A 13975-nucleotide genomic window follows, 5' to 3' on the forward strand; every position below is an offset into this window, starting at 1 on the left:
CCTATGTAAATTGGGCCAGCCAGGAGTGTTGTTTGTTTTACTTGAGGTCCTCACTCCGGTCCTCGGGACCTTCTTTTGTTCTATTTTCGTGGGCTTTTCCCTTCTTTGTCTTTTTAGCCACCGCCATTTTGGACTCCTTTTCCCTATTCTACCTACCTAACAACCCTGATGCTGGGAAAGATTGAAGGTGGGAGGAGAAGGGACAACAGAGAATGAGATGGTTGGATGGCATCACCGACTCAATGGACATGAGTTTGAGTAAACTCTGGGAGTTTGTGATGGACAGGGAGGCCTGGCGTGCTGCAGTCCACGGGGTCACAAAGAGTCAGATGCGACTGAGTGACTGAACTGAACTGAACAGCCATCGGGCTGCATTCCACTCCCTCCAGTGAGCCCCAAGGGAGCTCAGGATGTGAAAAACAAACCAACCAACCAACAAACACAGAATACTGGCTCAGGATAGCTGAGATGCATATGAAAGAATGATTCCATTGAGCCCAGATTCTTAGATCTTCCCAGCACATAAAAGTGGTAAATTCCTTAACTTGGGGTACCTGGTTTTCTTTAACAATAATCCTTGGATGTTCAAGCTACCTGCCCTTTGTTGTAAGACAACTTCTGGGTAACTTGGCTCCTCCCCTCATCTCCTGGAGCAATTTTCTCAGAGTTACTTGAGATGTTGTCTCCTGGCCTTGAAGTCCTGAATATTCCCACTGAATAAAACATAATTCAACTTTTAGGTTTTGACTATTTTTTTAAGTTGACATCTGTTAGTCCATATCACTTAAAACACATCATTTACCAGCCATATTCATATCTCTGTAAGTAAATGGGTAGAAATAATCAGTTGAACGGAACAGTTTTCCCTGATAGGGAAAGGGGAGGAGGGAAACCTTTGATTTTCTTTTAGATTTCAGACTAAAAGAAAACACTAATTGTAGGATTGCAAAAAAATAAAAACATTGTGTGAGTAGGCATTATCTTAATGAATTAATTGCTTGAACAGTGAGGACAGTAACCAGCTTTGATGCATTGGCAAATGGTTTGAATAAGCACTGAAAAAAGTAAATAGAAGGCAACCTGAAAAGAATACAGGAACTGGAAGCCACAAACACCTGTTAACTACTCTGAGCAACTTCAATGCTGATTATGTCCTTTGGTTTGGCACCCTTTGAATACATGGCATCGAAACGGTTTCCTGCCAAGCGATCTAGTTAAATGAGTGTACTGTGTTTTCTATCCCAGTTAAAAGCGAAGGGTTGGTGGTGGTTTTATATCCTTATGGAGCACTTCCTTTTTTATTTAAATACCTAAAAGTGAATTTAGTTTTTCTCTCATCAAAAAAACCTTAATCACAGTATCTTAGGCTAACACCTTTGCTTCCTTTTCTCCTCTGACCACCTGCCCGACCTATTTTCTTATTATTGACTATTTGTTACTCAGTTAAGGAGGATTGTTAGCTGTGCAGCCCGGCAGCCCAGGAACACTCAGTTCTATTTAAAACAAAAGCCTACTGTTGAATTCAATGTCAGAGCTGAGGTTTATAGCATTGAAGAATTGCCTTGATAAATGGCCCTGACATTACAGTTTCCACGACTCCACCTTCAATGTCATCACAACACAGCGTAAGTGTTAAAGTATGGCCATTGCTGCCTCCCAAAACATATTAACTTGATGCTTACTCTATCTCTGGATCCCATAGGCACAATAAATGGAGAAAATAACACATTTACAAACTGATAAAACCCAGCAAAGCTAATAAAATCAGACACTTTATAGCTTGGCTAATCGTGTCCTTTGAAGGGCATCAAATAACACATCATGTACTGCTCAGGGGGAAATCAAATTAGGTGCAGCAATGTCCCTTCAGAACTAATGCATTTGAATAGACAGGAGCTATTGTAGCTAATCAACTTGTATCGTAAGCGCTTTATCATTAATACAATGTTTATGTTAAGTGGGGCATTATGCAGTTTTTGTATGAAAAGAGGAAAAGTTTTCCTTAAATTGTTTGCATTCTAAATCTTTTCTCTTTATTTTTGTTTTGATTTTATTTTGAACTAATGTGAGTATCACAGTGTGGTAAGCACCCTGCAGCTAATGTTCAAGTATCACTTAGTCCATCGAGTACTGACCAAGTTACTCAGTTTCCAAGGACATGGTATTTTCTATTTACCCCTCTTCCCATCCCCAGAATATTTCAGTTCAGTCAGTTCAGTTGCTCAGTCATGTCCAACTCCTTGCGACCCCATGGACTGCAGCACACCAGGCTTCCTAGTCCATCACTAAATCCCGGAGCTTTACTCAAACTCCGTAAGTCCATAGCGTTGGTGATGCCATCCAACCATCTCATCCTCTGAACACTCATCCAGAGTGTTTAGCTCTATCTTTAAATCAAAGTCTATGAAAGCAAAAAGTCTATATTCTTAATTCTCAAAATGCCTGAATTCAAAATGAATATTCTTTTAATTGTGTGCCATTTCTCTTCCATTAAAGCTGTAAATTACTCGTTTACCAGGAAGACAGTTAAGACTCACAAGACTAGAAGTTACTTTTGGAAAGAGGTCTTTAGAACTGAGGAAAAGGATCTGGGAGTAAAGGTCTTACAGACAATAAGTCAGTATCCTAAGGTATGTGTCAGCAATCTATGGCTTCTGAACCAAATCTGTCCTACCTGTTATTGTAAATAAAGTTTTATTGGACACAGCCACAATTAATTTGTTCTTTAACATTTTGCCTCTGGCTGCTCTCACATAGTTGTAATTAAGACTGTGTGGCCTGCAAAATGAAAACTATTTGTTATTGACCTCTTACAGAAAAAAAAATTGGCGACCTCAATTTTAAGGGCATAGCTTTATGGATCTTGTTAAACGAAAAAGGATGAAAGAAAATTAAGAATAATTTCCCTAGTGATAGTAAGCCTATATTTTTCAGTGAAATCAAATAAAATCTTTGTCATAAAATGTCCAGGAACCAATGAGTCCATACTGATATAATAAATAATTTGATAAGTGAGTGGGGAGAATAAACAAAACTTCTGGCAAAAGAATTCCAAATCGTTTATGTAGATCCTCTGCCATTAAGTAGGGAAGACATTTATTTTTCAGTCCTTTGATATGAGTTGCATATAGAGAGTTCCTCTCAAAGAATTAGTATAGAAAGAAGGGGGATAAAATAGTAGTAACCTTATAGTCAGAAATCTGACAATGCTACTTCATCCCTGTGCTGAAAGTCAGTAACAGTGGTGCAAAGTCATCCTGATGATATGTATCCTTGGTATGATGTGATGAAAGTGACATTTTATATCTATGATTTTCCTCTCAAAAACATATAACCTCAGGATAATCATGAAGAAAGCACCGGACAAATCCCAAGTGTGGGATATTCTACAAAATACCTGATCAGTACCCCTCAGAACTGTCAAGGTTATTAGAAGCAAGGAAAGTCTGAGAAACTCTGATAGTCATGAAGAATCTAAGTAGACATGACAACTAGATGTAATGTCATATCCTGGATGGGATCCTGGACCAGAGAAAAGATGAGCATATACATTAGAAAATCTGAATAAAATATGGACTTTATTAAATGTATCAATATTGGTTCATTAATTGTAACACATAGTTCATACTCAGTGTAAGATGCTATTAAGAGAGGAAACTCAGTGTGGCATGTATGGGAGCTTCATTTACTGTCTTTGTAATTTTTCTGTATATCTGAATGTTGCTAAAAATTTAAAAAGTCTATATTTTAAATGTCTGGAAACTAGGGTAGTATTTGATCATTTTCCATCTCCAGATCTTTTCTGTGGCTTTAAACTCAGTAAATATATAAGGAAGATTATGAAGAAAGTGGGCTTCCCTGGTTGACTCAGCTGGTAAAGAATCTGCCTTTAGTGTAGGAGACTGAGTTTGATCCCTGGGTCAGGAAGATCTTCTGGAGAAGGAAATGACAATCCCTGCCCGTGTTTCTTGCCTGGAGAATTCCATGGTCAGAGGAGCCAGGCGGACTATAGTCCATGGATTCACAAAGAGTTGGACGTGACTGAGAGACTAACACACATATATACACACACACTCACACATACATGAAGAAAGCATCAAACAAGAAAAATCAATGTATAATGTGAAACTCCTTCATAAAATGCTTAACTATTGTAAATACTACAAACAAAAATTAATTTTATGTCGGGAACTATACACCTGGACCCCCAAATAAATTTTAGTTTCTGTAGTACTATTTTTTGATATGTTCACTATACTAAGAAGCTGCTAGCAAGTTTGAATGACTTGACCAACTCCTCATAATTATTTTCTAAGCAACAATCACACTTGAGGACCCATATCTCACCAAAGGATAGAAAGGAAAGTGATTGAGTCTCTTCATTTACTTTGTTTTCCTTACCCTCTCTTCCCTGCACTTTTGTTTAGCATGAACCCCATCTCTTATCAGCACTAGAGAGTTGTGACCTCTAGTTGATCCCTAGCTCTAGTTGGGGAAGAAATGAAGTTATACTTATATTTCATGGTATAGTTTCCTCTTTAAGAAGTCAGTAGAACATTGGAAGCATTGGAAATAGATATGCTGATATTACAACATTTATGTCTTCAAGTACATTGTCTGTTGTTTTCATTCTGAGTCATCAAAAAGAATATGGGAAGAAGTTGATTTGTTCTCTTACACTTGCATGTTGCTTTTAGCTTGCAAAATGTATTCATGTTTATATTTGTGGCAACTTAGAAGTTGCATTAAAAGTCAACAGCCTATGTAGATCAGGCTTCAGATTATACATCTACCTTTTTTTTTTTTCAAATTATGTGATTTATTCAAAGTTACTTGAATAATTTCTTTCTGTTTTCATGCCTTCAAAATAAGTCTGAAGACCTTAATGATATCACTAACAGTATTAAGCCATTATTATATAAATGTATATGTTTTCTGATTCCTATTAATAAATAAATGACAGCTGTAATTAATAATAAAAATAATATTATAGCTGCTATTTTCATTCCTTGGATAGCAGTTGTAACTCAAAAATATTAAATGGCTTGTTGATTGTCTTATAACTAGTAAATGGCACTATAAAGGTTGAGCATATAATTCATATGCTTTGGCATATAGTTCATGCAATTACTTATACAAGAAATAAGCTTAGATCAAGAAAAAATAGAGGGAAAAAAATCAAAGGAATGGTAAAACATGTAGAAAATAGATTTGTTGTTTAGTTGCTCAGTTATGTCTGGTTCTTTGCAACCCCGTGGACTGTAACACACTGGGCTTCCCTGTGCTTAAGCATCTCCTGGAGCATGCTCAAAGTCAGGTCCATTGAGTTGGTGGTGCCATCCACCATCTCATCCTCTGTCATCCTCCTTCTTCTGCCTTCGGTCTCCTCCAGCATCAGGGTCTTTTCCAATGAATTGGCTCTATGCATCAGGTGACCAAAGTGTTGGAGCTTCAGAATCAGTCCTTCCAATGAATATTCAGGATTGATTTCTTTTAGGATTGACTGGCTTGATCTCCCCTTCAGTCCAAGGGAATCTCAAGAGTCTTATCCAATACCACAGTCCAAAAGCATCAATTCTTCAGCACTCAGCCTTTTTTATGGTCCAGTTCTCACATCCATACATGACTACTGGAGAAACCATAGCTTTGACTAGGTGGACCTTTGTTGGCAAAGAAATGTCTCTGCTTTTTAATAGGTTGTCTAGATTTGCCGTAGCTTTTCTTTCAAAGAGCAAGCTCCTTTTAATGTCATGGCTACAGTCTCTATCTGCAGTGATTTGGGAGCCCCCCAAAATAAAGTTTCTCACTGTTTCCATTGTTTCCCCATCTATTTGACATGAAGTGATGGGATCTGATGCTATGATCGTAGTTTTTTGAATGTTGAGTTTTAAGCCAATTTTTTCACTCTCCTATTACTTTCATCAAGAGGCTCTTTAGTTCTTCTTTGCTTCCTGCCATAATAATGGTGCCATCAGCATATCTGAAGTTATTGATATTTCTCCTGGCAATCTTTATTCTGGCTTGTGCTTCATCCAGTCCATCATTTCTCATGATGTACTCTGCATATAAGTTAAATAAGCAGAGTGAAAATATACAGCCTTGACATACTCCTTTCCCAGTTAAGAATCAGTCCATTGTTCCATCTAGTTCTAACTGTTGCTTCTTGACCTGTGAAGAGATTTCTCAGGAGGCAGGTAAGGTGGTCTGATATTCCCGTCTCTTTCAGAATTTTCCAGTTTGTTGTGATCCATACAGTCAAAGGCTTTAGTGGAGTCAATGAAGCAAAAGTAGATGTTTTTCTGGAGTTTTCTGGAAAATAGTAGTTTAGAAAGTCATTTGTTTAAGTACAGTGACAAGGATGATGGGAAGTAGAGAAAGAAATATTTTGGCATCAGAGTTATGAATAAACCAAGACAGCTCAACCAAAGACACACAGAGCCAATATAAAGAATAGGGAACTTTAAAAATTAATACCTTGTATCTTTCATATTGATTTATTTTTATTTTGACCATTTCCTTACTGTAACTACCCTACTTACATGATATAGACAGAAAGCAACGTGTATGTACTTTCTGATTTCAGAGATGAAGTCGCAGGAAATGGACTGGTCATTAGAATGCATCTTTGCACTGATAGAGACAGAGTTGTATTTTTTTTTCCATAGAAATTACATTTTTTATTTCAAGTAACAGACAACTTTCTTTGAATAATTTTTTTGGTGTGTGTGCTCTGAAACATTTTTATGGCATAACCTTGTCTCCTTGTTAGATGATAACATCTAGATTATTCAAAAACAAGACTTACATATTATTATAGTGTTACAAATGTAGTTGACCATTGGAAGAAAAAGAAAAGGAGAAAAATAGCGAGTGGCCCATAGATACATTTTAAAAGTATGTTTCATGTGAACAGAAGCTTGCCAATTAATTTGCAGGAACTGGTTCTTAGTAGTTTCAATAGCTCTGAAAAGGTATCATATTTAGACCTGTTAGCAAGAAAAAAAATTTAAACACAAATGAAAAATTCAAATGTTATCATTCAAATAGTCAGCCATCATGGGTTATGTTAGTAGACTTTGCATCTACTAGCAACTACAATTTTGGAATGTCACTATTTTTAGCATATGCATATGTAATCTAAACAAAATGTTGTCTAAAAAGGGAAATAATGATGTACTAATATCACAGATTTGCATTAATCTCCTGTTTCTAGAAATATTACCCCCAATTCCTTACCATAGTTTACAAGAGAAAAGTAGAAACTTGCATCTAGGGTATAGGGAAATATAGTTTCCTCAAGAGGAGATTTTTGAAATGATTATATTTCCCTCAAGTAAATGAAATTTTCACCACTCCACTATAAGAGCCATTATTTTCACTTAAGTCTACTGAGAATCAGAGAGAACCATATCCATAAAATCTAAATAATTATTAATACTAATATCTTTTTACATGTCCTGTTGAGATGAATTAGGTTTATTTTTCACACAAACATGTAAAAGCTCTTACTTCTCCCCTGTGACTAAGGTTCACTGTCATCTCATTTCTCTTCAGCAACTCAGTGGACATTACTTGAGGTGAAAATCAAGTCAATTAATCAGGAGCTTCAGCTGGTTACAGAGAATGGGAGTATTCTGCTTGCCAGAACACCTGTGCTTGTCAAATGGCCTTGGAGCTTAATTGTTTCCAGGTGTAGCAATCCTTATTCTGGGCTAACTCAGAATTGTATATTTCTGCTGCCAGAGGACACACTCTGTAAGTTGGAGTTAACTAGGTAAGAGGATTAACCCTCAGTGAGGGTTGCTGCTAATCATTAAAATGGAAACTTGCAGAATGTTCTTTGATGTCCAGTTGAGGAACAATCTTTTCTATTTAACTAACAAATCTGAACAGACCCTGTCCTTGCAAACTTGAGGTGTATTTACATATGATGGTGATAATTATATGACGTTCACTCTATAACTATTCACTGAACACCCTCTGTGTTTAAGGAACTTGAAATACAGCAGTGGGCAAAACAGAGATCCTCTGTGGAGATTATACTCTACTGCGAGACATTTATTTTCTTTATCCCGCTCTCTCCCTTTTGCCATAGTTAGGAACATCCTTTTTTTAAAATTTTTTATTTTATTTTTTTAAAATTTTATTTTTACTTTATTTTACTTTACAATACTGTATTGGTTTTGCCATACATTGACATGAATCCACCATGGGTGTACATGCGATCCCAAACATGAACCCCCCTCCCACCTCCCTCCCCACAACATCCCTCTGGGTCATCCCCGTGCACCAGCCCCAAGCATGCTGTATCCTTAAGTTAGGTGGACACCTCTTTCACAGTCTAGTCTCATGAAATAGTCACACTATTTTTACACTAACTTTAAAACTTGGAAATGAATGGATGATCAGTTTGGTCTTGCTCTGCACTTTAACTTATTTTCTGTTCAGGATATCAGAGAGTAAGAAACCCTACTTTGGAACCAAGAATTGATAGCTTCAAACTGTGGTGCTGGGGAAGACTTCTGGGAGTCTGTTGGACAGCAAGGAGATCAAACCAGTCAATCTTAAGGGAAATCAACTCTGAATACTCCTTGGAAAGACTGATGTTGAAGCTGAAGCTCCAGTATTTTGGTCCTCTAATGCAAACAGCTGACAGATTGGAAAAATCCCTGATATTAGAAAAGATTGAGGGCAGGAGGAGAAGAGGGCATCGGAGGATGAGATGGCTAGATGGCATCACTGATGCAATTGACATGAATTTGGGTGAACTTCGGGAGATGGTGAGGGACAGGGAGGCCATGGGGTCGCAAAGAGTTGGACATGACTGGGCAACTCAACAACAACAGCAACAAGTTTGGGACCTGGTTTCTCTCATATTTTCTTATCTGATTTTCTAGAAATAATGCTCGAATTCTGTTTTACTAGCCGTCATATATTTATTTCCCAATTGATTTGGGAAAGAAAATGTATCATTTTAAACTACTCTAGTTCTCTCTGGTTGCATTCCACTTTATTTCTGAAAATAATAGCCAAAATATGTTTACATTTTAGAGGGTTACCATTTATACCTTCTCCAGTGAAGAATGTGTGGTTCTTTGTGTGTGTGTGTGTGTGTACTCAGCTGTGACTGATTCTTTGTGACCCATGGACTGTAGCCCACCAGGCTCCTCTGTCCATGGGATTTCCAGGCAAGAAGTAGGTAGCCATTTGCTCTTCCAGGGGATATTCCAAACCCAAGAATTGAACTTGTCTCCTGTATTATCAGGAAGATTTTTTTCCTTGAAGCAGTAGGTTTACCAGCAGAAGCTTTGGAGAAGAACTTTTGAGTTCAGACTCCTTTATTTCATTTTTCCCCCTGCCAGATGGTATTGCTAGGATATATCCTCTGAGGGTGGTAAAACAAGTAAAAGGAAGTATATATCTAGACAGTCAAGAAGTCATGGGATCAATATTCATGAGGAGGATTGCTGATTAAAGATTCTGGTTCTCTGCTCATCTATTTTTCTTTTTTTCTTTTTTTGCTAGGTGAGTATGTACCTCATAGCTTGTTCACAGCTAACAAGAGATCAGAAAACTGGAAGTAAATCTTATCTCTGATTAAGCCAGAAGCAGAAACATCATAGGATCACATCTCTTTTTAAAGATCTTCATTTATGCTATAACAGTTTTTCCCTTCTAGCAAATTCTGTGTGAATTAGCATATGAGAAAGGATGACTGTGATGGCAAATTACATCTCATTGTAAGGTTAGAAATGAAGTAGTCTCTAACTACACTGATGTGAATCTGTGATTATCTCAACAACACTTTTAAATACTGCAAAAAGAAATAGTTTTTTTTTTTTTAATTGTTATCATAAGTGACATCCAATGCTTACTGGTATGAGTTTCTTTTTCAAAGGCCATGAAACTGTTTGCTTCTCAGGTAGAGAAGTTTCTGTTACTTTTTAAAATGTATTTTCTTCCTAGTATATTTTATTCTTATTTAGGTGGTCACTGCATTTTCAATTCTGAAATATGTTAATGTTTAACTTAAACTGATTGTTCCTTAGAGATTTACTCAAGTCATATATATATCTGCCTCTTTTTGTTGTTGTTGTTCAATCACTGAGTCATGTTCAGCTCTTTGCAATCCCATGAACAGGAGCACACCAGACTTCCCTGCTCTTCACCATCTCACAGAGCATGCTTGAAGTCAGGTCCAGAGATTCAGTGATGACATCCAACGATCTCCACCTCTGTCATCCCCTTCTCCTGTCTTTCTTCTTTCTCAACAACAGGGTCTTTTCCAGTGGGTTAGCTCTTCTCATCAGGTGTCAAAACATTGGAGTTTCAGCTTCAGCATCAGTCCTTCCAATGAATATTCAGGGCTGATTTTCTTTAGGATTGACTGGTTTGATCTTCTTGCAGTCCAAGGGACTCTCAAGAGTCTTCTCAGCATCACATTTGGAAAGCATAAGTTCGTCATTGCTCAGCTTTCTTTATGGTCCAGTCTCAAATTTGTACATGACTACTGGAAAAACCACACTTTGACTAATCAGACCATTGTCGGCCAAGTGATATCTCTGCATTTTAGTATACTGTTTAGGTTTGTCATAGTTTCTCTTCCAGTTCAGTTAAGTTCACTTCAGTCACTCAGTTGTGTCCAACTCTTTGCAACCCCATGAATGCACGCCAGGCCTCCCTGTCCATCACCAACACCCGAGTTCACCCAAACTCATATCCATCGAGTTGGTGATGCCATCCAACCATCTCATCCTCAGTCGTCCCCTTCTCCTCCTGCAAACAATCCCTCCCAGCATCAGGGTCTTTTCCGATGAGTCAGCTCTTCACATGAGGTGGCCAAAATACTTTAGTTTCAGCCTCAGCATCAGTCCTTCCAATGAACACCCAGGACTAGTCTCCTTTAGGATGGACTGGTTGAATCTCCTTGCAGTCCAAAAGGACTCTCAAGAATCTTCTCCCAACACCACAGTTCAAAAACATCAATTCTTTTGTGCTCAGATTTATTCACAGTCCAACTCTCACATCCATACATGACCACTGGAAAAACCATAGCCTTGACTAGACAGACCTTTGTTGGCAAAGAAAATATCCCTGCTTTTGAATATGCTATCTAGGTAGGTCGTAACTTTCCTTTCAAGGAGTAAGCGTCTTTTAATTTCATGGTTGCAGTCACCATCTGCAGTGATTTTGGAGCCCCCCAAAATAAAGTCTGATACTGTTACCACTGTTTCCCCATCTATTTTCCATGAAGTGAGGGGACCAGATGCCATTATCTTCATTTTCAGAATGTTGAGCTTTCAGCCAACTTTTCACTCTGCTCTTTCACTTTCATCAAGAGGCTCTTTAATTCCTTTTCATTTTCTGCCATAAAGGTGATGTCATCTGCATCCCTGAGGTTATTGATATTTCTCCTGGCAATCTTGATTCCAGCTTGTGTTTCTTCATGATATACCCAGCGTTTCTCAGGATGTACTCTTGGAAGTTAAATAAACAGAGTGACAATATACAACCATGATATACACCTTTTCCTGTTTGGAACCAGTCTGTTGTTCATGTCCAGCTCTAACTGTTGCTTCCTGACATGCATACAGGTTTCTCCAGAGGCAGGTCAAGTGGTCTGGTATCTCTTTCAGGATTTTCCACAGTTTATTGTGATCCACACAGTCAAAGTCTTTGGCATAGTCAATAAAACAGAAATAAATGTTTTTCTGAAACTCCCTTCCTTTTTCCATGATGGAGTGGATGCTGATGATTTGATCTGTGCTTCCTCTGCCTTTTCTAAAACCAGATGAACATCAGGAAGTTCATGGTCCATGTATTGCTAAATCCTGACTTGGAGAATTTTGAGCATTACTTTACTAGCATGTGAGATAAGTGCAATTATGTGGTAGTTGAGCATTCTTTGACATTACCTGTCTTTGGGATTGGAATGAAAACTGACCTTTTCCAGTCCTGTGGCCACTGCTGAGTTTTCTAAATTTGCTGGCATATTAAGTGCAGCACTTTCACACCATCATCTTTTAGGGTTTGAAATAGCTGAACTGGAATTCCATCACCTCCACTCACTTTGTTCGTAATGATGCTTTCTAAGGCCCACTTGACTTCACATTCTAGGAAGTCTGGCTCTAGGTGAGTGATCACACCATTGTGGTTATCTGGGTCATGAAGATCTCTTCTGTATAGTTTAGTATATTCTTCTCACCTCTTCGTAGTATCTTCTGCTTATGTTAGGTCCGGACCATTTATGTCCTTTTTCGAGCCCATCTTTGCATAAAATGTTCCCTTCGTATCTCTAATTTTCTTGACGAGATCTCTAATGTTTCCCATTCTGTTGTTTTCCTCTTTTATTTTTATTTTTTTGCATTGATCGCTAGGAAGGCGTTTTTATCTCTCCTTGCCATTCTTTGGAACTCTGCATTCAAATGGGGATATCTTCCCTTTTCTACTTTGCTTTCCGCTTCTCTTCTTTTCACAGCTATTTGTAATGCCTCCTCAGACAGCCATTTTGTTTTTTTTGCATTTCTTTTCCTTGGGGATGGTCTTGATCCCTGTCTCCTGTACAATGTCACAAACCTCCGTCCACAGTTCATCAGGTACTCTGTCTATCAGATCTAGTCCCTTAAGTCTATTTCTTATTTCCACTGCATAATCATAAGGGATTTGATTCAGGTCATACTTGAATGGTCTAGCCGTTTCCCCTACTTTCTTCAATTTAAGTCTGAATTTGGCAATAAGGAATTCATGATCTGAGCCACAGTCAGCTCCCAGTCTTGTTTTTGCTGACTGTATAGAGCTTCTCCATTTTTGGATGCAAAGAATATAATCAATCTGATTTCAATGTTGACCATCTGGTGATGTCCATGTGTATAGTCATCTCTTGTGTGTTGAAAGAGGGTGTTTGCTATGACCAGTGCATTCTCTTGGCAGAACTCTATTAGCCTTTGCCCTGGTTCATTCCGTATTCCAAGGCCAAATTTGCCTGTTACTCCAGGTGTTTCTTGGCTTCCTACTTTTGCATTCCAGTCCCCTATAATGAAAAGGACATTTTTGGGAGGTGTTAGTTCTAAAAGGTCTTGTAGGTCTTCATAGAACCGTTCAACTTCATCATCTTCAGTGTTACTGGTTGGAATATAGGCTTGGATCACCATGATAGAATGGTTACCTTGGAAACGAACAGAGATCATTCTGTTGTTTTTGAGATTGCATCCAGGTCTGCATTTCAGACTCTTTTGTTGTTCATGATGACTACTCCATTTATTCTAAGGGATTCCTGCCCACAGTAGTAGATATAATGGTCATCTGAGTTAAATTCACCCATTCCAATCCATTTTAGTTCACTGATTTCGACGTTCACTCTTCCCATCTTCTGTTTGACTACTTCCAATTTGCCTTGATTCATGGACCTAACATTCCAGGTTCCTATGCAATATTGCTCTTTACAGCATCGGACCTTGCTTCTGCCACCAGTCCCATCCACAACTGGATATTGTTTTTGCTTTGGCTCCATCCCTTCATTCTTTCTCTAGTTGGTTTGTATCAGTATTTTTTTTTTTTTTTTTTGCAGCATTGGAGTTTACTTCCATCACCAGTCATATCTACAACTGGGTTTTGTTCATGCTTTGGCTCCCTCTCTTCAGTCTTTCTGGAATTATTTCTCCACTGATCTCCAGTAGCGTTTGTGTACCTACTGACCTGAGAGTTCATCTTTCAGTGTCCTATTTTTTTGCCTTTTCAAACTGTTCTTGTGATTCTAAAGGCAAGCATACTGAAGTAGTTTGCCATTACCTCCTCCAGTGGACCATGTTTTTTCAGAACTCTCCACCATGACCTTTCATTCTTGGGTGGTCCTACACGGCATGCCTCATAGTCTCATTGAGTTAGACAAGATAGTGGTCCATGTGACCGTATTTTTTAGTTTTCTGTGATTGTGGTTTTCAGTCTGTCTCCCCTCTGATGGAGAAGGATAAGAGGC

The sequence above is a fragment of the Ovis aries genome, chromosome 18 (genome assembly GCF_016772045.2).
Source record: "Ovis aries strain OAR_USU_Benz2616 breed Rambouillet chromosome 18, ARS-UI_Ramb_v3.0, whole genome shotgun sequence".
Classification (NCBI taxonomy): Eukaryota; Metazoa; Chordata; class Mammalia; order Artiodactyla; family Bovidae; genus Ovis; species Ovis aries.